At 37.3% G+C, this 24,526-nt stretch overlaps 1 long non-coding RNA gene across 1 annotated transcript in view; it reads right to left on the bottom strand.

Moving 5' to 3' along the window:
• Positions 1–3,438: 3,438 nt before the first annotated feature.
• Positions 3,439–24,526, bottom strand: part of LOC124061241 — a 62,489-nt gene continuing 41,401 nt past the window's right edge. Inside the window, exon 4 of the long non-coding RNA XR_006843704.1 lies at positions 3,439–3,572. This is a non-coding gene — a long non-coding RNA (uncharacterized LOC124061241). The remainder of the gene's footprint in view (positions 3,573–24,526) is intronic.

Below are 24,526 nucleotides of genomic sequence, written 5' to 3'. Positions count from 1 at the left end.
TTAACTAGTTTGAGGTACTTTTACTTTACTTGAGTAGTTCAATTTCCTGCTCCTTTATACTTAAACTCTACTAGATTACAGATTTTTTTTATTTTAATTTTTATTGCTCCACATCTATATGACAGCTTTAGTTACTAGTTACTCTGGAGAAGAAAATGTTGTGCTAGATTAACTTAATTTAGACTAACTGATTAACCGTTTTAAAGACACAATAAAATGCTTCATCTCAACCAGCTAAAACATTAAAATATTACAAATAAATGCATTAGTACACTTGCTGAAGTACTTTAATGGAGTACAATTTTGAAATTATTTAAATTATTCAATTTTGTGTTACTTAATACTTCTGCTTCACTACAAATACAATACTTTTCACCCAAGTATGTTTATTTGATATCTGTACTTACTAGTTACTTTATAGATTTGGACTGAAAATACAAAATACAGTCAACAAATTAAGTGTGGTGTATTATAACAGATAAAGACAAAATTCACCTGCTACCCAGCAGTATATATAATAAAAAATAAACTCCATCTTTACCAGCTGTAGCATTAAAATATTAATGCATCAGCAATTATCATCCAGTGAAAAAATATACATGGTTCTGAATTGGATCATTTCTATAATGAATACTTTTACTTTACTTTACAGTATTTAAAGAATATTTTGATGCAATACTTTTGTACCTTAATAAAATGTTGAATGCAGGCCCTCTACTTGTAACAGGCTGTTTCCACACTGTGGTATTGTTACTTCAAGAAAAATAAAAAGGCTTGAATACTTCTTTCATTGCAGCTAAAAGACCACAATATTAATTGAAATAAATCAATATGACTCACACCATTATCTCCAAATTGCCTCCTACATGCACATCTCATGTGTAGTTGTACATTTTTAATGAGTTGTGTGTTTTGACCTTCAGACCTTCAGTTTACTGATAGACATTAAACAGGGACATTCTTATCCAAGATTAACTTCATAGGACTGGATGTTATTTGCTTAAACATGCTGAACCTTGTAACTGAAGAAAAAAATACCAAAAAAGTGGGAAAACATCAATTTAATTTCCATTTCATATCAATTTATCACTGCCCCTTACTCTTCACAATTCTCCTGCTGAATTTGATTTATTTAACATTACTATTTGGTCCTGTATAGACTGCATAGACTTATTTCATCATTAACCATGTAAATGAAATTGTATTGATTCATCTACTGATGCACTAACATGACTTGTGTGTAGTACAGGCAAACATTAAGGCAACAAAAAGGCACCACAGATAAGCATAATCGATTCAGAATGTTTTGCCATCTATTCCACATAAAGAATCCTTTCAATATTACCATTTTTAATTAATTATACAGACTGTGAATGGAAGAACTGAAAGCAGAAATCTCATGCATATGTACAAAAATTAACCGACACAAATACATGCTCTCCCAAATTTCGTAAAACACGACAGTGTGAGGACCAGAAACACTTGTGTTTATTTATTTTCTTCCCCTGATAGAAAAACAACTAAAATGAGCTCTGCATGAATGCTGATATCTTGCTATAAACTGGTGCTGCACAACAACTTGGTGACCGACTGACAGCGTTTAAAAGACTCAAACGTTTCTGCTATGAATTTGCCACTAATGCTTGGTAGCTGCTGTATTAAGTTCACTAAAATGAGTAAAAGTGACACACCAAAGTAAGCCACAAATTCGTCTGACATGACGACGCTCCGGGAAACAGTTGGTGCGTGAGTGTGGGATTCTCTGTTGTTTACATAATGTAACAACCCAGGCAACTCCCTCTGCTAACACGCTGCGTGGATATGTTGGGAGAGTCACACTGCTCCTTGCATTCACTTTTGCCATTTCTTGACTTGTAAAAATTCCACGTGGAGTGAAATCCTTGTGGATTCATTCATTCAAGAATGTACTCTTTTACATTCAACTGCTGCCATCTTAAGTCTAACCTTCCCCCCACCCCCTTGATGAACCGAATAAGAAAATCCCTCTCTGTGTTTCTCCAGGGAGGATATTTCTCTGAGTAGCAAAAATGCAACAAATCAACAATGAAAATTAAACCGACTCAGTTTTGACTGATGCGCTTCCCTGATCTCTGCTTGAGAGAGTCAGATAGATCTACATTCTGAGCCTACCACCAAACCCAATCGCTCTTTGGATGACTAATGCGTTGCTGGGACAGAAGCTTTGCAATGTGTGGTGAGATCTCCAAGGCCCTTTGTGGCTCTCACATGCTGGACATCCCCATTGAGACAGTAAAGAATAGGTGGTCACTAGGTATGGACACAATGAAACAGAACTCAGGGACTAGAACAATTGCTCGAGCTGTCAGAGGGTGACAGAAACTGTAATTAATGATATTTTCTATTTTCACAGAAGAGAATGAGCATCTGACAGAAGCATTATTAATGAGCGCAGCCTTGTTGGAGGGAATAATGGCAGTTTATTAGCAGCAAGGCAGATTTAACAGATCTCTCTCAAACAAAGGGTTTAGACACATTGAAAAATGGAGACAATCTGCCCTAAAGATCCAATGGGAGAAAATCTTCAATACAACAAAAATGTTTGTATTGTGATAATATTCTTTTCTCTCCTCCAAACCATCTGTTAGACAAGTCGATAATAAAAGAATTCTGTTCTTTTTTTCAGAGTCTTGCCTCTTAAAGAGAGAAGATGTTGAAAATAGTATCTAAATAAATGTTTCTTTTTACTATCTCCGTAGTCATTAATCTACACATATCTCTGTTCGTAGATGGATATAAATGGACATGAATGAATAGATAGAAAAACATATATGACAGAGTAAAAAAGGTAATATATTTAAGGGAATTTTAATGAGAACCGCTTCACGGGTTGCACAACTTAAATCAAAGTTTTACTACATATATTTGGATACCTAAAACACACCCTTTGGTGGATTAGTCCCCCACTGTTCATATTGGTGGTGCTTGAAAACATGTATCTCAGCCTTCACAGAACCAAATAGGTTGAATAAATTGAATATGTTTAAGACATATCGTTTCATTTAATAGACCAATACAACAAGGGTAATAGTTTGAGGTCACAAATCCAACCAATCATGGTGAGAAACTATGCTATTACCCTAAAATCATCCTATTACTCCCTCCAATATCTTATGGATTTAGGCAGGGAATAACTATTTTTGAAGTAATGCTGATAATGGCAGTATCACCGCTGGGTGGAAAAGATTTGTGAAACATATTCCGGCGGTGTTTCAACAGAGACTCCTCTGCTTCATTCATTTCACTGGACTGAAATATGGCTCCGATGTGACACTACAGGCATATGCCATTGAATAGATGTATTAGATGATTTCCAGAAATGAAATGATACCCTCCCCCCCTCCCCGCCGAACCTATTTTCAGTTCATGTAATTGATTCTCATCCAGCAAGTTTGACTGTATTATGTTTGTTTGAAAAGTTAAAAGAATTCGGCTAATTTCTCCCCAACCAGGCAATACTTAACCAGATTAGAGTGGCCACTTCAAGCTTTGTTGATGCATCCAAGTGAGGCAGGGCAGCCCAGCTGCAAAAGCTGATCAAAAGAGAGAGGGGGAATGTGATATTAGCATCAAGTGCTTCAGCGAGTGACTCAGACAAAAACATTGAAAAAAACATCATTATTAGACACTTCCTTTACCCATGTTTGGAAGTGAATATATCTGTTTGTCAAGCAGCTGTGTGCATCCATACATGGCATTGATTCGTACTTTAACCAGCATTATAAGGCAATTCCTCTTTTCCCTTTTGCATCCCGTTATTGGTAGTATGCTAATGACATCCGCTGTGATTAGTGATTTTCTTCTAATCTTTATTCCACGGTGGCCTGAGCAATCACAGAGGTAGAGCTTCGAGATTTATAGCAGCAAGCTTCTTCTGACTGCTCTTCCCGTCTGCCCTGACTTGATTTAATTTGAATAATAACTAAACATTTTGATTCAAAGGCCACTTTGATGCACCACGGTGCATTCGCAGATTCAGGAAACACACTCACAAGAACATAGGAAAGCCTCTTTTTTTTCTGTCATGACCTAACCTGTTTTGGAGAAAAGGTGTTTAAAAGAGGTAAGTTCCTGGTTCATCACTAATGATTTAAATGGTAATTTCTAGTCCACACTGATGTTTTTCATCTTTAGGGCAGCATTTGCTTTTCATTTTAACACAATATATATCCAATTAATTTTATGCTGAACAGGAAGATTATACTTGTCAACAACAGCCTCACCTAGTATATTATTCCAAATTTTACAGGTTTTTAAGCTATTGTCAGGTTGGTGACTGAATTTGTCTTTTGTGCTACAGCACTTGTAGAGACTATATAAAAGACTTTTGTGTCCCTGGGGAGTGTGGGGGCTGTCCAAATAACTGTGTGGTCTCACACTGCTTCCAAGCATTTGAACTGGATTCCATCCAGACCACAGGCAAATTATTTGATTTTTTTATTTATTTTTTTTTAATTTCACCTAACTTTGAGCATTAATGGAAAAGAGGTTACACAAACTGCACTGGTGGCAAGTCAATTTAACCTCCTGCTTAGAGCATTTCATAAGACATCATTACAGAGATCAAAATCCCCCCCGTGCTAAGTATTGAATATAGGTCTGTCATTTACTCTGGCTACTGAAATACTTTCATAAGTTTCTGTTTAAGTCCCTGTTCTAAAGTGTCTTTGAAAGGAGAAACCACAGGGTGCAGTTACTGGTGCGAGTTTGCATTGAAATGCACCTGGAAGCCTTCCCTAATTGGCAGCCATCTCATTTGACTTTGATACTACACCTCATCATCTGCATGAGCAGAACAGGCCATTGTCTAGGGAGGAAGTACAGGTGAGTAACAGGGTAATCACCAAAGACAACGCAGACGGTGCTCGGGAGAAAGCAGAAGTTCAAAATGAAGCCATAAAGCAGCTCCAAAATAGTGTCAATTACAGTATGTGTTCATAATATACTGTACGCACCGGTCATGTTTTACCTTGAGGCTCATGAGGAACTGTATTATATAAAATGGTAATGTTGGCAGTAAAACCTTAGGTTAGACAGCAAGATCCAAGGACTTTCTAATTAAGAGCGCCATCTCAGGGGCAGCATGGGGAGTGATCTAATGGTGACTGGCCATGCATGCTTTTACCTGCAGTGTACTTTATCTACCAATGCCTCACAGCAGGACCTTAGACCGACCTGTCTCCTACTTTACTGCTGAGATATGAACTGAAACGTGCAGGCACGAGGAGCTAGTCAAGCACCATTACAACCTGAGCGAAACAAATGGACAAAGTGTTCATGCTAGGTTGTACAAACAGCATCACCAGTGCGAGGAATCATAGGACTATCTTGGCTTTGGATACAAGCGTGCTGCTCCAGAAGGTGTGGCAATAGCATTCACACCACCTGCAGAAGTGAAAAAAGACCTCCCGCATCTTCCTGTGATAGGGTGAAAAAAAGCGTTCAAATGATCACAGTGGTGCAGTCAGTTATAACGCCTCTCAGAGATGCTTGGTGCTAATTACCAAAGGATGAACTTAAAAACTTGAGCAGAATAAAAAAACAAAATAAAACAATGACAAGGTCAAGGTCTCAGAGAGGTGCCTTAAATGAATTTTTTGATAGTTCTTTTGTCATTAAGAAGCAGTTCTTTGATTTGCTGCTCAATCCATGCCACTTTCCTCTTAACTGCACATCTTGTTTCTGTAAATCTGTACGATTTCGTATGGACCTGTAGCTGCAATCACTGATTAATTATTTGAATTTGCCACAGTCAGCATCCGGGCTATGCAGAGTATGAAGATCAAAGACTGGAGCTCTGAGAAAAGAATCCATACTGATGGGAAATGGCCTATTGACTAACCTACTGAAATGTACAAGTGACATGGATAACTGAAAATGAGCAGAATAAAACTGACAGATGAGATCAGGGTGTTCATTTTCACATTTTGATTTGATTATTTTCAGTCCACTAAAGAATAAATGTAGAAATGCAGAAAGGAAAAAAAGGCTTTGAAATCTCTTAAAAATGTCAGTATTTCTTTAAATAAACACTGCTGTGTGTGTGTTTTGTGCAGGTTTAACTTTGTCAGACATTTGTACTTCAATGTATTGGTGTGTCATAACTCTTCTGAGGGTTGAAAAATGGATTTAGTTAAGTGCAGGAAGTATTATGTTTAGCTTAGGGCAAAGTGTTCTGTTGAGTTATAGCAGCCGATTACCCACATGGGGTATTTGTTTACACCAAAGGAAATGAAACTATTTTCATTTAACTGCCCTGCTTATTGGCCTCCTTTGCTTCATTCCTCAATACATGTGATATGTTTCCTACTGTTACAGTGGGTATCTCTGCTTTGACCACAGCAGATGGGAAAAAAAAAATCCTCTCAGCACGGAAATAAAAAAGTTGTGCATTACATGAAGCATTGCAGAGGAACCCTGTTTCCCATTATGTCTTCATAACTGACTGAGTTTTTATGCAGAGGTGCTGATGCAATTAGCCGTCCTCGTAAATGTGTGCCAGATCGTGCTTGAGTTTCAAAGAGTCAAAGAAACACTATCTTGCTCCAATTTCAGGGGACCTGTGCTTAATTTGGCCTCCTTTATCTAATAGAGTTTTTCTTTTTCAAATACCATGTGGTTTGCTGTTGGTTGAATCCAAATAATGGACCACAATGGTCAGCCACAGGAGCCAAGAGACTGAAATTTTATCTATGATTTCACCACAGTTTTATCTCTAACTCTAACAAGTTTATTCTTAAGAATCCCCACTGCTGAGACCATTATCTATATTCTACTTGTGAATACCAAAAAGAACCCTTGCTGGATGAGCAAAATAGAAATATGGCTCTTGGTATTTAAAAGAGCTGGGTGTTAGGCGGAGCTTCCAAAATGAATGCTGAAAACACATAGTTAACACGCATTTATCTCCATCACTTGACAACAGCAGTGACAAAGGCTCTGTATCTTGATTTCCAACGTGCACATATTCCTCCCACTATAGTGTCAGCATAATCCCTGCTACGAGTGAGTGCTGCATAGAACTGCAAGAAAGACAAGGAAATGGGGGGTGGGAGGGTTGCAGGAGAGAACGATGAGGTTGATCCCTAAATGTCTGGCCCAACATTTGAGTATTCATCTGAGCAACGATGGTTAACCTGTCACCAGTCGCACAGGTAAAGAGAAACATGGGCCTTCCCTGATTCTGCTGCCTCCAAGGGGAAACAATGTGATGGGCAAATGTAATAAATGCACCCAAACGCAAAATTAGATTCTATGTTCCGAGGTGGTTGCAGGTATCAGACATTATTTTTATGAGTCTCTTATAAAACAGATCTAGTTTAACTACAAGTGAAAAGCTCTTCTCTGCTATGCTTCTCAGACTTTACAACACAGCACAAATCAATATACAGGCGTGAGCTATTCAGAGTAAATAGACTCTGTGCCTTTGATTTACACACACAAAGGAGGGGTAAGAAAAAACAGGGTAAAGAGAGAACAATTTCACCGAAAATCATTTGTTCTGTATTGGCGGGGTCCCTGATCCAGTGTTACAGCTTTGGAACAAATCTCTAGAGAAAATCTAAAATCTTCTGTCTCCACAATATTAAATTGTTACCCACCCATTACACCAAGCACAGATGCCCCATCCAATCGGCAGCTGGTGTGCTGTATATTTCTGTTAATATTTCACATTAGCCTGTGGTGCGACATAATACCAGATGATTGCTTGTCTGTTATGGTATATGATGAGAAGTGTTCAGGGCTGCTAATGTGAGACGTCTCTGTTTACCACTTTGATGGATGGCCTCCCTGATAGGACCTGAGTTACGTTCAGGGGTGTCACAGGAAAAAGATGACAGATGGGCCCAGCTGTTGAAGATATCGACAGTTTGACCAGACCATGAAGACATTAATCACAGTGTGGCTAACCAGCACTGAGGGAGAACGGGTGACTTCTGTTATTAAGACACAAGTTGTGACGAGGGATACGCTGTATAATGGGCCGTTCAGTGATCAGAAGTTATGAATATTGCAGTGTAACAGAAACAAAGACACGGCTGAATGCTGTAAATAACTGAAGCAACCCAAAGAACTTGTAACATGATTAACTGTCACAAGAGATTAGGGACCAGTAATAAAGATAAACGGGGGGTTGTTGATGTTGTAATATAATATTAAGTGATGGCAGATATCCAGAAGTCAGTGTCAAAATGAAAAAGAGGATGCTAATGGATCTTTGGGATCTTCAGTCTCAGTCGTACCATCCAAAAAGACACAATCGGTACTCACAGACTCACTGTAAGATAACTCCATGTTGTTGTAATGTTGCGCTTTGAGATTAAATATTTATCCACTTGATTATAGAACCAGTTTTTGTATTCAAAGGCATTGATCAGTAGTATGGTGAGTGATTGCTCTGTTTTTTTAATCTGTGAATTCGTTGTTTCTCCTTTGATATCTCATTGTTCTTTCTTGTACGGTAACTTATCACGATAGCACACGTTCATTCATGAGCAATAACCATGCACGCTTAAAGACATCACAAATCAGGCTGTGCATGAAACTCCCTCCACACTTGCTGCAACTCTCTTGGTTTCCAAACGAGCAGCCGCCTGTTACTGGTGTTGCAGCACATGGGTAGAAAATAATATTCATGGGAGATGGAGGAAGTGGATGATGATGTATGTGTTGTGGAAGGGGCTGATTGAAGGGGGATTAAATCCCTATCAATCAGCAAAAACTGATGTTGTCACTGAGTGACTGTGAAGTTGACCCAGCCTGGAGATTAAATTCACCAGTCTGAACTACAAAGGCTCAACATTAATGGAAAATGTTGTTTTGTTTCAAATAGACATCCACACTTGAATTACAAAGTGTATTACTGTTGCTTCTGCAATGTAATAGTTTACCAAAACAAGTGTTAATCCTGTATCACAGAGATGATGAGAGCGGTTTTTGTTACATTAGATCTACATTACATCTATCTAAGCTAAAAGCTATCTAAGCTAAAGTCCAAAAGTACTTTGATACTACTTACCCTGACATAATTGAAGTTATTACGATAGTTCCTTAATGTGCATAGAAAAGTGATGGAAAAGACAACAAAAGTTGCGCTGACAAATTAGACTTCGTTCACTAACATAATGTCTGAAAGTTCATTTTTAACACCGTTTTTAATTATTCATGGTGTTGTTTCAATATAGCAGCTTTTTCTCCCGCTGAGCTAAATATGTCAATCGGCTAAAACGTGAAATAGATAAATTAAAAAAATAAAATTAAGAAAGAAATAAATAAATGACAGAGAGTCAGAGAAAGAAAGAAAAAAAGAGAGGAATAAACTGAGAGGGAGAGAGGGGGAGATCACAACACACAAGATGGGTCATTATTTCAGCCCTGCAGGGGAGACAGTTAAACACTACTTTGTTCTGTTCAATTTGACTCCATGCAACATAACATGCAACTATCTGGGTGTAAACTAGCTTATACCTTATTTCAAGCTACTTTATGCATAAGTACGACTGTTGGATACCCACCGAGCTGTGTATTCACTGCACAGCTTGGTATTCTATGGAAATTTCTCTATTGTTATAAAATAGTCACTGGGGCAACATTCAGGATAAATACATTTCACACTGAAAAAACTTAAAAGCAACTCTTTGGTTGAATTTGTCCAAGGCCACTTTTTTTGATAAATATGGTGCTTCTGCTTTTGGGTTTAGTTGGATTCTCTTTCAATATTTCCCATCACATCTTTTGTGATTGTTTCAGGCACTGAATGAAACAGACTGTGCTGGTTTGGCTTGTTCAGAAAGGTATGAAAAAATATCAAATTATTATCTTCTTTTGATAAAAAATGTCTTACACAACCTATGTGGCCGAGCAGAACCTCTCTGGGCTACACTCTAATCCTCCAAACCTCAGCTTCATCAAGGTCGGCATTAGCACACCAAACAGCAAAGGACGTCATCTTTCTCCAGTTCCCTTCTATCCTCTTGTATCTAAGTCAAATGCTAAATGGGACTTTATGCAAGAGATCTCCTTTTGTTTGTTTGTTTGTTTTTATAAATATTCATATCCCATCTGTAAATACAATCCTACGACAACAATTTGGTCGGACAAGCCTTCCATTCCACATAAACATCATGTGGTTTGGTGATTGCCTGCTGTGGCATACCTGCATAGATGAAACTCATCCTATATTCTAAATGCTAAGTGGTTTCTTCCAGCAGTGAGAAATGGGATAAATATGTGGATGGCTTTCCTCACTCAAATATATGTTCAAACATGGTAGCTTGCATCGGCGTGGGGTGCTTAGCAACATCGAAGCCGAACAGATAAAAAGGAAAGAGGGAGAAAAAGGGACACAGAGAGAGAAATCCTTGCTGACAGCTGCTTTCTCCGTGCTTCTCCATGTTGTAAAGATGTTACCCTCAGAACTGTATCGAGACAACTGACCCATTGTCCCAGCTGTAATTAAAGACCACAGCTGAAGACTCTAAGCCACATGGCCAAAGGGGGCTTTTTTATTTATTTCTTTTTTTACGTTTCCAGCACACAATCCACTGTAAAGCTGTTGAAAATAGCTGGCAAAAGCCTATGCAGTGATTATCCAACTATGATAATGTTATCTTACAATTGACACTGTAAGGAATAATGTGTTTGTTTGATTTTTTTTTATTCTTCTTTGTTGTTGAATACAGCTATGTTTCAATCTTTACATTTAGTTAACATTTCCATTAGAGAGGCTTTAGACTTTAAATTGTAAAATCGTCTAAATATTTATAATAGACCTTATATTTGTGTTTCTTCACCTTTTTTTTAGATGTGCACCATTTTTTAAAAAATACAGATGTAAAGCTTGTACACTTCTGATGATCAAAAAAGAACAGTAATAATTTACAACTTTATCATGAGTGCTAATTTTCAATTAAATTTTGGATTGCAGTTAAAACAGTCAGTCGTTTATGTAATAAATTAACCTACTAAATCATTGGTGGTGTTGCAAAGATTTGGCATCTGCAATCTCATTCCACTCACTTGTCCCTGACCTCACATGTGCCTGAAGCAGCTGTGAATCGAGTAATTTCACAGTAGCATGAAAATGTTGAAGACAGGCTTAGCAACAATGTCAGGCAAGACATGGAATCACATTTATCTACCGGTTGGGCTATTTGATACATATCTACTTAAGCTTTGAAAACACAATCTATGTATATATATTTCCTCTAAAAAGTCCTCTTTCTCTTAGCCAGATAATGACCAGTCTGACTTCAAAACAGTCAATTCTAATTTAAGTCCTGGTCCGAGGCAAAGCCACATTCCACATGCAGCAATCTGATGGAGTGGACGGATTCAAATGACACAAGCAGTATTACAGCAGACTTTGATTACTGAGGTATCGTTTGATGTCAAATATTCCGCATACCTGCTTTCGATTACATGCACAGATTTGGCATCTGATATTTCTGATGTTTCCTAATACCAATTAGCAGCACACTTTATTGCGCTGAATCAGGAGCATGCAATTTGTGGATGGTGGGAGTTTAGTTAGTTTGAATGTTCAGAATAGAAGCATAAGTGCATTTGTCCATGGAAGCTATTTTTTTTAAAAAATTAATAATTTAAATGGGATCGGATTTTATTTGGTCATGAGACAAAGAACAGGAACTTAGTTTCTGGTAACAATTTGGATCATAAAACACCACCAGTGTGGCTATTTATAAAGTCTGTTAAAACTTTAAGACATTTGGTTTTTAACTGGTATTTTTGCCAATGTGGTGTTTCAGCAGCATAACAAAATGGCCAAACTGAAAGGTCATCACACTGACTTCATTCGAAGTTGACACAACTCATCCTTTTACTTTGCAAAAGTCATAGCAGCAACCAGCCCATCAAGTGTATTTTAATACACGTCTGGACGAGATTAATTTTTAAATTTCTAAACATTTTCTGTTACTGATTTAATACATTCTGAGTGGTGCTGTCTGAGTGTTCTAGTTCTTGGACTTCAAGGATAAATCTACAGCTTATAAACAAGGCAGGGCTGCTTATAAATCAATAGTGTTTTCTGTACTGCTTCTTGCACTCACTGTATCTGTGGTCACAGTGCTAAGTTTGTCTTTGTTTTGGTTTACATCATCCCAAGCTTCAAGGCAAAACTATCAAAGCAGATTCATAAATGAGCAGTCAAGGTTTTTTTAACAGCTTCAAGGTGCATATTAAGATGTTTGCAACATAATTACATACTGTGGTAACTTGAAAATAAAAGTACACAACAAACTGATCATTTTTATGCCAATCCCCTTCCCTCTTAACAATTTGTGCCATTCAGTTGAAAGGAATTATATTAAGTCCCAAAAAAGACAAACCATCAAAAAGACAAATTATCATTGGGCCATTATCAACCAAAAGTGACACCAGGATCTCTTTGCCATCTGCATTTACACACACACACACACACACCTAAACAGACAGACACACATGGATTATTTGCTCAGCACACTGAAATCTACAGAACTGAACTGAAAGATGTCCATGTCCAAAATGTCCCATTATTTTCTTCTGAGTGTGTGATTTTTTTTCTGTATTTAACCAACATCATGATCTTCCACAAGTCCTTTTAGCTGTACAAACATGCACATACAAACTTTTGCTAATGTCCTAAAAATATCCACTGATTACAGTTTTACGTGGCAACAAGTTGTAATAACAGCTATGTGTTGGTCACACTTAATGTCTGCCATATTCAAGCATGTCAACCAAGTCAAAAGTTCTCATTGAGTTTTTACAATTTATTGGGATCTCCATTAGATGTTGCCATGGCAATGGGATGGTGAACAACAAACTGTCATTCCCATAACTGATACCTCAAAGTATCAGAAGTTATTGAAAACTATAACACCATTGTTGGTCAACATTTTACTGATATGTTCGGTATCAACATTTGTAACAAGATTGTGTTAAATAACATTTCTTTATTATGTCACTAGAAAATGTATGTGGCCAGAATTATATTTCCTTCAGATGAAAAAATTGTAAATTGGCGTAAATTGACGGGCTAACTTAGAATTTACCAAATAAGGCACATTTTCCACAGAGAAACATAAAACACAGACTAATTACCCATTTGACCGAATCACCACTATTCTTAGCATGTAATTATCTATTAGATCGTACATGTCAGGCATTTACTGGATCCTTTCATAACTAATATACCGAGTGAACATCCATGGAAGCATGGTGTACTTGTTGTGTCAGGATGTGTCAAAGCCTACCTTTTACATGATTTTGAATTAGTCAAGAGCGAGACTTTTAAGATGTGTCAAAAAGCAAAGTGTGAAAAGCATTGCTGGGTTGCTTTTAATTTTGATAAATGAAAATAGAACCATGGTGTGAAACATCTCTTCCAGCACAATTTGCTTCTCTTTTGACTTCACTGGCACTGTCAACTGGTGTCACCTGACAAGCCAAAGTACATTTCTGTATGGCAATGTCCATACAGCTTCTCCAACTACAGCTAACGTGCCATAAAGATGGATATCCTACTTTATTAACACAACTAATGAAGGACACCAGCTTTAATAAATATCTCAATTACTGGATACTAGTTTGAGGGTGGCAAAGTGGCACAGTTTGCCAGCAACTACCGCTCAGTGCCATGTTTTAAATTTCAACAAAGTTGCTAATGAAATCTCCTGTTACTCTCAGGAATCCTTATAGCATACAGTCACTGTGATGGATCTGAAATAACATAGTGTTATGTTAGTGGAAAGGTGCGGAATACCAGCAGGCGATAGACTATAGTTACATCAACCCACACAATTAATTCTTTTTAATTATCCCCAACTTTTTAGTTCATTAGCACCAGCAGTACCAATGTGTGTTTGAACTTGCAAACCAAATCATTCACATTACCATCCTCACAACTAAAGACCATTATGTTGTCTGCTTTATGCAGTTCAGGCATCATAAGGCTTCTATCTCCCTTCATGGCATGCTGAAAGGGTTGTCAGTTCATAGAGAGACAAACAGTGACATAGTTGTGAGCAATTTATGATCTCCACTTCACCTGACTCTTTATAATGTGAAAGGACACAGAGCTCCCACTCCCACTCAGTATTGCGCCCACCGATTATGCCTATAATGAAAAGCAGGACCATCTTGCTATAAAGCAACTCTTGACTCTCTAAGAGGGTAATGAGAAATCAACCTCACCTTAGATCAGTGATGTGTTCGTGGGGATATGTAGCTTCAGGTAACATCAGAGATTAAAATACAATCCAAGGTACAAAATCCAAGAGAATTGTGAGATAAACCTTGCATATACCGCATTCGCACTACAAAGCAATCCACCAGGAATATGCTGTTGGTCGACCAAAACATTGCCTTGCTGGATGACATGGACAGCACGGCACCAAAAAGTTGATGCAGGTTCAGCTTTTTTTTTTCACTGAATGATCTTACAGCATTTTGATGGAGCTGTTGATGTTGGCACCCCTAGTGCTTCATCAGACCGGCATTTTTCACATAGAGCTAGGATCACTTAATTGTAAATTGTGAAAATAAATAATTCCTTTGGACAGAACATTCTTAAGTGTTGCTTAGTCATCAAATGTGGAATAAGAAAACACCTTCATTAAAAAATAAAAAGTAAACGCCAGAGTTATTAACAAATCATCTCTCTCAATGTCAGTTTTTTGCTTTAAATAAAATACCCCTTTATTGTCGCATTACATGGACTGTAGGTTCCAAGCGATTCATGTCATAGATCTCTGTTAAGTTTTTATGCAGCAATGGATATGTCATGTAAGTCTTACAAATCAATTCACACCTTTAAAAGTAACAACGCCCGTTAACATTCATGTCAAAATCCATTATGGTCTGTAAGTGGCTTGTAAAAACCAATAATGTGATGGCTGCTCTTTGTCTGCGTTAAAGAAGTGAGGGCAGTGTAGCAACCAGATGCACCTCAGGGAAATTCCTGTCATCACCTGCAGAGTTTATGAAAAACTGAGAAGCACTGGTGTTTTAACAGTAATTGTAGAAGGGTATTTGCATCCAGCAGCCGGCAGGTTGCAGTCATTCTTAGAAGCTGATAGACTCTGTGGTTTTGAATGTATTATGTCTCCAAGCTCAGGAACATCTCTCATATTATTAAAGATCTTCTACACGGCTTTAGAGCCACAAAAGAAAAGTTTTAGAAGACAATGACAAACAATATGATCACTTTTCCTATTTTCTTGAGCTTTCTGCACTACATTATTTACTGCATTATTTCTGAGAAAATGATTTACTTCCCAGTTTGGTAGTGTGAAGTTAAGCAGCTTAATTCTTACATTTTTAGGTCCAACCTTTCTTGCGTCTTTGGAAAACCCCCCAGGGAGATGTCTCTACGATTGACCTCTCTTGAATATGAAAAATTTGTTGTGCATACAGGCCTGATTATGCAAACACTGAATCTGTTCCTTGGATGGAAGATAATTTGAACCTGCATAATTTCCTGAATGTGTATTTTTTGTTTGGATGATGAATTGGGAAACATGTTGTTGCTCATACCTGCCCAACTGTAGCTCATCCTTCTTCCTGTTACCTTGGGCCTAATTTAATAACCTAAAACTCACTCAGCCAACTGTGATCCTACTGTGCACCCTGATGGCAGAAATATGTGTAAACACCTGCACTAATTACCTTCTCAGGCAGATTATTTATGAAATGCATTAAAGCATGTGTAAAACGATTCATTGGTCAGAATTCAGGGCAATTTTTCACTCGACCGTCCAAATGTCTTCCAGCCCAAGGGAGGCTGAGCACGTTCCCACTGAAACTTAACGGTATTATCTCTCTGTGACTGTTCATTTTCAGAACTGTTTGTTGAAAGGAGACCAAACAAGATTATCAAATAGACAAAGATGAGTATGGCTGTGTTCTCTAATTCAGACCACATGGATTGTTTACGTTTGATGTAATCTGCTTAATGTGTTTATTGTCCTGCAGACTTCCAGTTTTTCATGAATTTTCCTGAATAAAATGATGACAGTACCTTTTCCTCAAAATTGTATCTCTTGTGAGTAACCTATGCCAAGATATACCTCATGAATATTGTCTTATTGCAAAGTTTGTGAGTGAGCGCATTGACTGCACTGCAGGTGCTGGATAGAGGACAAAATTAGCATGGCACTCAGCCTTGAGTGTTCAGGAGGACTAATTGAGCCAAAACTTCTCAGAGATAGACATCTCTGATTACATTACATCAGTGGAATATTCTTGTCTCACAAGTGTGCTGATACTGAAACGACAATGAACAAGACAAACTTCCACCGTGATTAACAGTGGGTAATGATTTCTCCTATCTACTAATTATCCATGTTTGGTTATCTTGTACCAGAAGTTACTGGGAGGGGGGCCAAATTGATCGAGAAAATTTGTATTAATTTTCATCCATAATGATGAATGAATCTAATTTGAAGAGTCAAGTCAAATCCACTGCTATCTCATCAGTGAAAATGACAACAGATAAAAGATATTCAGACCTCACCATTCAATTGGTGAATCATTTAATACAGTTGATATAATGGATAATGAATTCCATTGATAGCCTTTTACAGACACAGAACAGCACCAAACTCTTGCATCACACCCAATAAAAAATTCAAGAGCTAACTCAAGTGTTTCGCTTAAGTTACTGCAGGTTTTACTGTGGTGTAATATATAATGTAGATCACAGAACAGAGCTAATGATATGTGAATTTAGCAAAGGGATTTTGAAACAGAAGAGTATCAAGACATTTTTGATGTCAGTGCACTATTAGATAACATGCTCCATGTGCTGAAAGAGATATACATTTCCCACTGAAAGGATTATACGAAGGATATTTAGCTCCAGATGCAGGCGGTGGTTTGACAATAAAGAGGCACAATGAAAGGAAGGTCAAAATGGTGATAGTTATTAATTTCCCTCAACTGTCAATATGTGCTAGGAAGGAGGTGGACACTTACTATTAAAATGCCTCTTATTTCACTAAGGCCATACCTCATCTCCAATCAAAGTTTCAGCTGCCTAACCCCACTGATTTACATCTTTTAGAGTTCTCAATCACTGACATCTTGTCCAATCATTTTGTTCTGGAGTGAAATCAATTTCAGCGTAATTTTATTTTCAGGTCCACAACAAATTATTTTTGTACTTAAACAATTCTTCTGATACAGTGTTTTGCTGAAAAAAATAAATATCCCGAGATGCAGCATTTATTAGAGAGAGACATTCACACAATCTGAGGATGAGGATCAGAGCTGATCCATGATTTAAAAATCAATAGTATCATCATTAAAATATTGTACATAAAGTCTGATATATTTCAGATTCTTTGCTTGCTTGTGCCAGGCATGTCAAGTGTCAAAAAGATCCTGAAACACACACCTTTCCAACACTGCAACCACATAGCACTGTGAGTGAGCACACTGCAGAGCACACAGAACAAACAAACAGCAGCCAGCAGTTTCACTTAATGATATGACAGCATGTGTTATCAAACTGTGCCAGCAATGAGTTTAAAAAAGAAAAAAAAAAAAAAAAAATCAGCAACATTTTTCACATTTGAACTTCAAATGTAGAACTGTTCATGCTTGGGTTGATAAAAGATTGACCAAATCCTGCCCGAAGGTCCTTTGGCAACAGGGCCACACTGATGCTCTCCAAACATAATGAAATTTCTTTTCTCATTTTAATGTTGGCCCACTTTTTGCTGAGTTTGCACTGCTGTGTGTAGAACAAGTACAAATAATTTTTTAGAAGTAGTGGATTTGAGTCACTATTGGCAGACGGTCAACAGTAAAGAACTCTGATCAGGATCGGAGCCAAAAAAAAAAAGATAAAATAAAAAAAAAATAAAAAATCAGGGCATGATCAGGGCATTCCTGGAATCAATTTTATACTCAAGACCAGTCCAGTAATATATGTAGATCCCAGCTATTTACTATCTGAACATTGTGGGATATGAAAGTCACATTTCCCGCTAAGGGCAGTAGTTACTGCACCGCAAATCATGAAAATGTGCTTGCTTTGACTCTGCATTTATTAGCTGGGTGTAGCCATGCTCTAGCAGGTGACAACTACTCAGATGTGACAGAGTGCAATATTATCCCCCAGACACAGTCTCCCCAATTTCAGACAGCTACATCATGAGAGGATGATGTGTTTGAATTATTGATACACTCTCAAGGTTGAGTGCATCATGCTTTTTGATGGGTTCTGAATTCTATGAAAAGGATTTTAAAGAAAAGGAGTGAGTTCAAGTCTGAATCCCACAATTAGAGCAATGTAAGTACACTAGAGATATGAAATGATAACCTCATCTGAGCACAGGAAGACTAAGAGATGCAGCTCTCGATGACCACACAGGGCTTAGGGTTTCTGAATAGAGACATGTGACAGATGCCTCTATCTTTCCATTGCAGTTGGAACATTTGATCCTCACACACTGCGGATCATGGAGAGGGAATTTGTTATAATTAACTGTAAGGAGTGAATGCATCCTACGGAGATTATACTAATTACTTGAGCTATCTTGGAGGTTCACTATAGGATCGGAGCTCTCTGTGTGTATTTCTGTGTCATATGGGTCTCTTGGAGGAACAAACATATACCCTTGTTTGCTTTCTGTTAAATCGAGTATTTAACTCAGGGATGGAATCTGCCAGACTTCAACAATGGCATAACCAGCTCACACAAATGAAGAATCTATCTTTGAGTCTTTATATCTAAAGCGTCAAAAACAATGTCTCAGGTGAGCCATCATTCAAAAACACGAGTTCCTAGTCTTAAAATGTATCATTTTGCATCATTGGGTGGGTATTTTATCTTCAAAAATCCATATAATTACTCCCTCGCAATTTTCCCCATATGTTTAACACTTCTGACTGAAACATCACTCCCTACTCACCTGCCCTGTAGACTAGCCTCCAGGCAAGAAGCCATTTGAAAACTGATTTGAAAATTTGTGAACTTATCCTTGAAAGTGACTCTTCATATTGAACTCCCAACAACTCAAAGTTGTGAGCATAATGTGTCTGTGTTGTCAGCCATATTAACAAAGTGAACACACCATTAAACAATGTCATTAACCACCGACTCATGCTAATGTCTTCCTTTAACTATCAATGACGCTTAGCTTACTGGTCTGAAAGGGAAATCTGTTTTCTGGATTATTAGTCCAAAATAGAAAGTCACTGAGCACTTTGAATGTTGTTGTGGTGCTTGGGAGGGTGGGACACTGCAGTTAAATTGAATTGAAATAATTCAAATGGCAAGGATGGGCAGTGTACTACTCGTGATTGTTTTTATTGATGTATTTGTGAGTGGTTAGCACAGAGTCAATGAATTGGGTGTTGCTTTTAATATTGTGTCCTTGTGCAATATCCCATTTAGCATGCCTATCTAAATGCTAATAAGATTAGAGCTGTTTTAAAATTGCTCACTATAACTGATGTAGTAATTCACTGATTGCTAACTAACTGTAACTTTGTGGCAACTTAAATTGGACACTGCATCTTTAATTCTCACTAAAGCACTTTCTTTATATATACGTATGTTGGCTTAGGGCTGTTTTCCTTATTTTTTCCTCCATCGCATGAATCAGTTCCGACCCAAATTTTGTCTTCAAAGAGCCACTCACATTTTTCTCACCGGGGTGTGCATCATTCAAACACCCTCCCATAAAGATTACAGGATATTCAACAAATATGACCCCGGAAGTATGCATAGCAGACTTTTTCTAATGAGTCAGTCATGATACAATGACCTGAAGCCACGCCTTTCTTGAACATCCTTGATGCTACCTTGGTGAAGGAATGAAATCAAAATGTTTGGTGTGAGGCTTTAAATCCTTCAATTAGTTTACAAAATTCTATAGTCGGTTCCTGTGACTTTAGTTCCTTTGTGACAGTCTCATTCCCTGCCTTTATTAATCAGTCTCGGCCCGTAGGCCCAAACAGATGGCTTTGATAACTTGCTTAAAGCGGTCCAAAACTCCACAGATAGCGCTACAGTAAACTAGACATCCATCTTTGGCTCTGTTTGTTCCATTACAAACAGAGTCATTATACACTTGGCTTTGGGGAGAGATTCCCTGTCACAGAGCCTAACCCTCTCCTCTCGAGGATTTGGATCCTTGTCATCTGTATTTCTTAAACCAGTCAATTGACACTAATATTAAGTGAGCGTAACTGGTTCCAGCCACCTTGAACAATCTGACGTTTTACCAGACACATCATTTTTTTTCGTCATCTGTGGAAAGTGACATTCAGTAAGTTAACTTTTTTTCTTTTACAAGGAGGTCTCATATTGTTCCAAGCCTGAACTCTGACATTGTGCCATTTTACAAAATGGGGGTATCTAATAAAGCACCCCTCAAAAGGCTGCTTTGACAAATCAGACAAACAGTCACAGTTTTATAATGTGATCCTTGAAATCAAAATCAGCAATGCCTCTGTAAATCCATAAGATCCATGCCAAACAAATGGCTAATTAATGTATAAGCCACACAATATTATATATTATAGCTTATATAATATTATAAGTTTTGTTTTATCTTTCTGTTTTTTGTTTTTTTTTTTTAAGTGAAGTACCAGGCACTATGTTAAAAAATACAGCTTTAAAACACCAGTCTGCTCAGGATGAGCTTTGAAAATCAAATCACAGCTGGTTTTATCCCAAAACGATTATTTGACATGGTGAAATAATGTATTTATACTTGAAATAGAGACTAACGGTGAGCTCCAAATTCAATTCAAAAGTGATTTGGCTGTGTAGTCATTTCTTTGGATTTCCAGTGATGACTTTGGAGCACAGACAGTCACCTGAATTTAATGCCATGTTCATCAGTTTCAGAAGAACAATTACACATCTACAGCACTCTCAATATTTATATCATTTCAAGGTGACTCAAGTATTTGAGTAGTAACTGATAATTTAATATAGCTCCACAAATGACACTTTCAAAGCATGACAATTTATTCGGTGACTTAAGAAAGTCTGCAACCCTTAGTCACCATGAAGTATGTCTTACTTTCAGGTAGCCTTATAATCAAGAGCAGAACCTTGTTGCATTTCAATGAGTACAAAGCTGTACACTACCTGCTGCTCAATTTATTCTGCTGAGATACAGAATTGATCAGCTGGTGAAACTAAAACAAACAAACAAATAAACAAACATCTGGGATGTAAAGCTAGCCTCAAATTGTAAAACTAGCATGTTTTAGAACACAAATCACTTAGAGAGTGATTTTTCTGCACTTAGCAGACATTAAACTGGCTAGACATATCTCAGCCTTAAGGCTCACATATGTTTTCAATGCAATATGCTTTAACTGTCATGTTGCATCTTCTCATCTTTATAAAGAACATGCAGTAATTAGCACCCCATAATCAGACTGAAAAGACATATTTCGTACATATTGGATATGTAGGCAACCATTTAGCAGTCAGGAGCCAAACTGCAATCATTTCAGATTGGTGCTGTTCAATACTAATGGATGTCAATATTCAGCATTCAAAATAATACAATAGCACTCAAAATACTAATAAACGTCTATACTCACAACACATTTACATCTGTGTTTACCAGTCAGTGCTTTTTTTCTTGGCCTACATTCACTTCTTTTTTTGTCTAATATTTTTTTCTTTTACTGACACACGCACACACATATTCACATATATGCATGTCTATATATAGTGCTGATTTTCTGCAATCTGTTCACCATCACTCCCCTAACACAGTCATTTAATAAATAATACTTTTAGTGTTTTCTGTGGTTGGTTAACTGTCCCAGTATTCATCTAACAAGGCTGTCAGAAAAGCATTCTCTTGATGTGATAAAGATCACACGAAGTATAGAGAAAAATCTCAGTGCAGTCCGGTAAAGAAAAGATTAACAGGGCTGCAGTACTGTAATTTAGCTGAGAGTACATAAAACTAATAACTAACCAGTCCTCGTTCTTATTCATAAATAAAGCTGATATAAAACTAATTGTTTCTTTAACAAAATCAGTTGTTTAATTTGAACACTGACTGTGTGTGACCTTACTAATTAAAGTACAGTTCCATTAATTAGCACACAGTCAAGAACAAACATCTCTAAAATTGAGAAAAAAGATTATTATTTTTATTTTTTAGTATGTAAAGCAGTTCTACAATAGCAATATTCTTCAAACAAACACTGTTAGGATGATATGATATAAGTGGAATCACAAAGAGGATTCAGAGAAGCGAAAACCACAAGAATGAATTTTTGAACATTTCCTTGTTTTTAGAAGAAGAAGAAGAAGAAGAATCAGTTGCTTGATTACAAGTCCAACATTAAAGGCCTGGCTCCATTCATATAAGCAAATCGCTTTTCTCTGTTCAATGTTACAGTTATGCCCTAAATATACACCCATATAATAAAACTGCAGTTACACCCATAAATTAAAATATTTTTGTGACAGCAATTTATTTTTCATGGCAAAAGCTGTGGCTATTAGGCCAGTATTCAAATGAGGCATTTGGCAAATAATACATTTCTCTCAAAGGACAGTGGCATTTTTTTTTCAGACCTAGCTATATACAACTATTGCAAACATAAATGGGACACAGCTTCATGGAATCCCGAAAACTGGGCAGAGAGTGATGGGTGGGCAGATGGGCAGTGGATAAAGTCTTTTATTTCCACCATTGAGCAGCTCCACACCTTGGATAATAGGAGCCAATTCAGTTCAGCCCATAAAGAGGTTTATCAGTTCCTGTCAGCATGCCCTGCAGGGGTGAGGCGACAAATAACAAGGTAGTGAAAAAGAAAAATGGTCGGAGTCCAGCTCCCTAACCTGTTTCCCCTCTGCCAATGGCATCTGCATTTTCAAAAAACACTCATTTCCGCTTAAGACTCGAGATAGGAGATTAGAGAGTTGAAAGTCATGTTTGAGAAGCATTAGAAGGAGATATCGCAGTCACGTGATTCAAAGAATCTGCACTTGGTGCATCTCAAAAACGTCACAAAATGTCAAGCAGTGCATAGGCTGCTTAGTGAAAGACTACCCTGCCCTCTGTGATAGTCATATCTTACTGGATAGTTTATTTAAAACAATATATATATATTAAACTATGCAGGCAAAAAAAAAAAAAAACAAACAAAAAAACAAACAAACAAAAAAACACATTATCTAATAAATTTGAAATTTTGTAATAAATAACAACATCCTAACATGAGCAAAAAAATTGTATTTCTAATATTTAGACTGTTGCATAAGAATAGCTGTACCAAAAATATTTTATGCAGGGTCGCTTTTAGGTCAGTTCAGCTACAGAGAGCATTTCCAAATCTCTATTTGTGGAAAAATAACACATTTAAGTGCTAGAGGATGAACAAACCATGTCAAATTATAGCCCTCAGCCTGATTCGACAGGCTTGTCAGATCCAAACTACATTTCTGTCTCCTACCTGGCTATATTTGAAAAAGCAACTGTACAGCCTGCATGAAACCTCTGGAATTGCTGTCAAAATAATAAGCTGTATTGTTGAAAACATTTCCACCATTCTGCATCTGCTGGTGCAGATTTGAGGAATTTCTTAATCGATATGAAAACAGGCAGATTATTATTTTTTTTTTCTTTAGTGCAACACTCTTAGTCAACGTTCATCTGAATTGGCTTCACTGATATTTGAAGAGGAGGGAGGAGGAGGAGGAGGAAAATATGAGATGCTGTTCACAATACTTGGTATTGCAGTAAGTTTCAGACACCCTTCACTTACAGTACGAACCAGCATCACAGTGGCTACTGTAATTTTCCATGCATGGAATAAAAGAAAAAGAATGTGGGAACAGGCCAAAAAAAATAATGGTTATAATGGGAGTGGTTTTTAACAGTGTGTCCAGAGCAATTACTTATGGCCTCTCTCTAAGCCTGCACCTCCACAATAAATTACATTTTAAAATTAAAAATAACACTGCACAGATAACAATCACCACTTAACTGAACAATTTTTAAAATCTGGATGTAGTCTGGGCATCTCCTTTTGTTAATGTTCTTAATCTAAATATAACAACTATATATATACATATTTTGTTTTTTTTTCTTCTTCTACTTTAAGAGAGCTGCGGAGGCACAGCAGTGAGAGCTCCTCCACTGAGTTTGCCTTATGCTTGCTGGAATAAATTGGTACCATATGGTGAGATGACAGGATCACTCAATCTTCTGTGTACCTGAACACCACATTAATCATTTTTGGGGGATATTCTTTCCCTTTCATCACACAGGAATTTCCAAATAGCCCCTGCCTTTATTTCTCTCACACATGTAGTGAATTTACATACACAGGCTACACTCTGCTCTTGTTAGGAGCCAGACCGTTTGACCAAGTTCACGCTGGAGCAAAACAAAATGTTAAGGTTAGGTGTCAGGTGAGACTTCCTTCCTGTTCAACATGTTGACTTACTTTCATTTTAAATGTGGTAGAGAACTAGAGGCATGTTTCA

This window comes from Scatophagus argus, chromosome 6, assembly GCF_020382885.2.
Source record: "Scatophagus argus isolate fScaArg1 chromosome 6, fScaArg1.pri, whole genome shotgun sequence".
Classification (NCBI taxonomy): domain Eukaryota; kingdom Metazoa; phylum Chordata; class Actinopteri; family Scatophagidae; genus Scatophagus; species Scatophagus argus.
The sequence above is the reverse complement of the archived record's forward strand: the minus strand, read 5'-3'. Positions and strand labels throughout refer to the sequence as shown.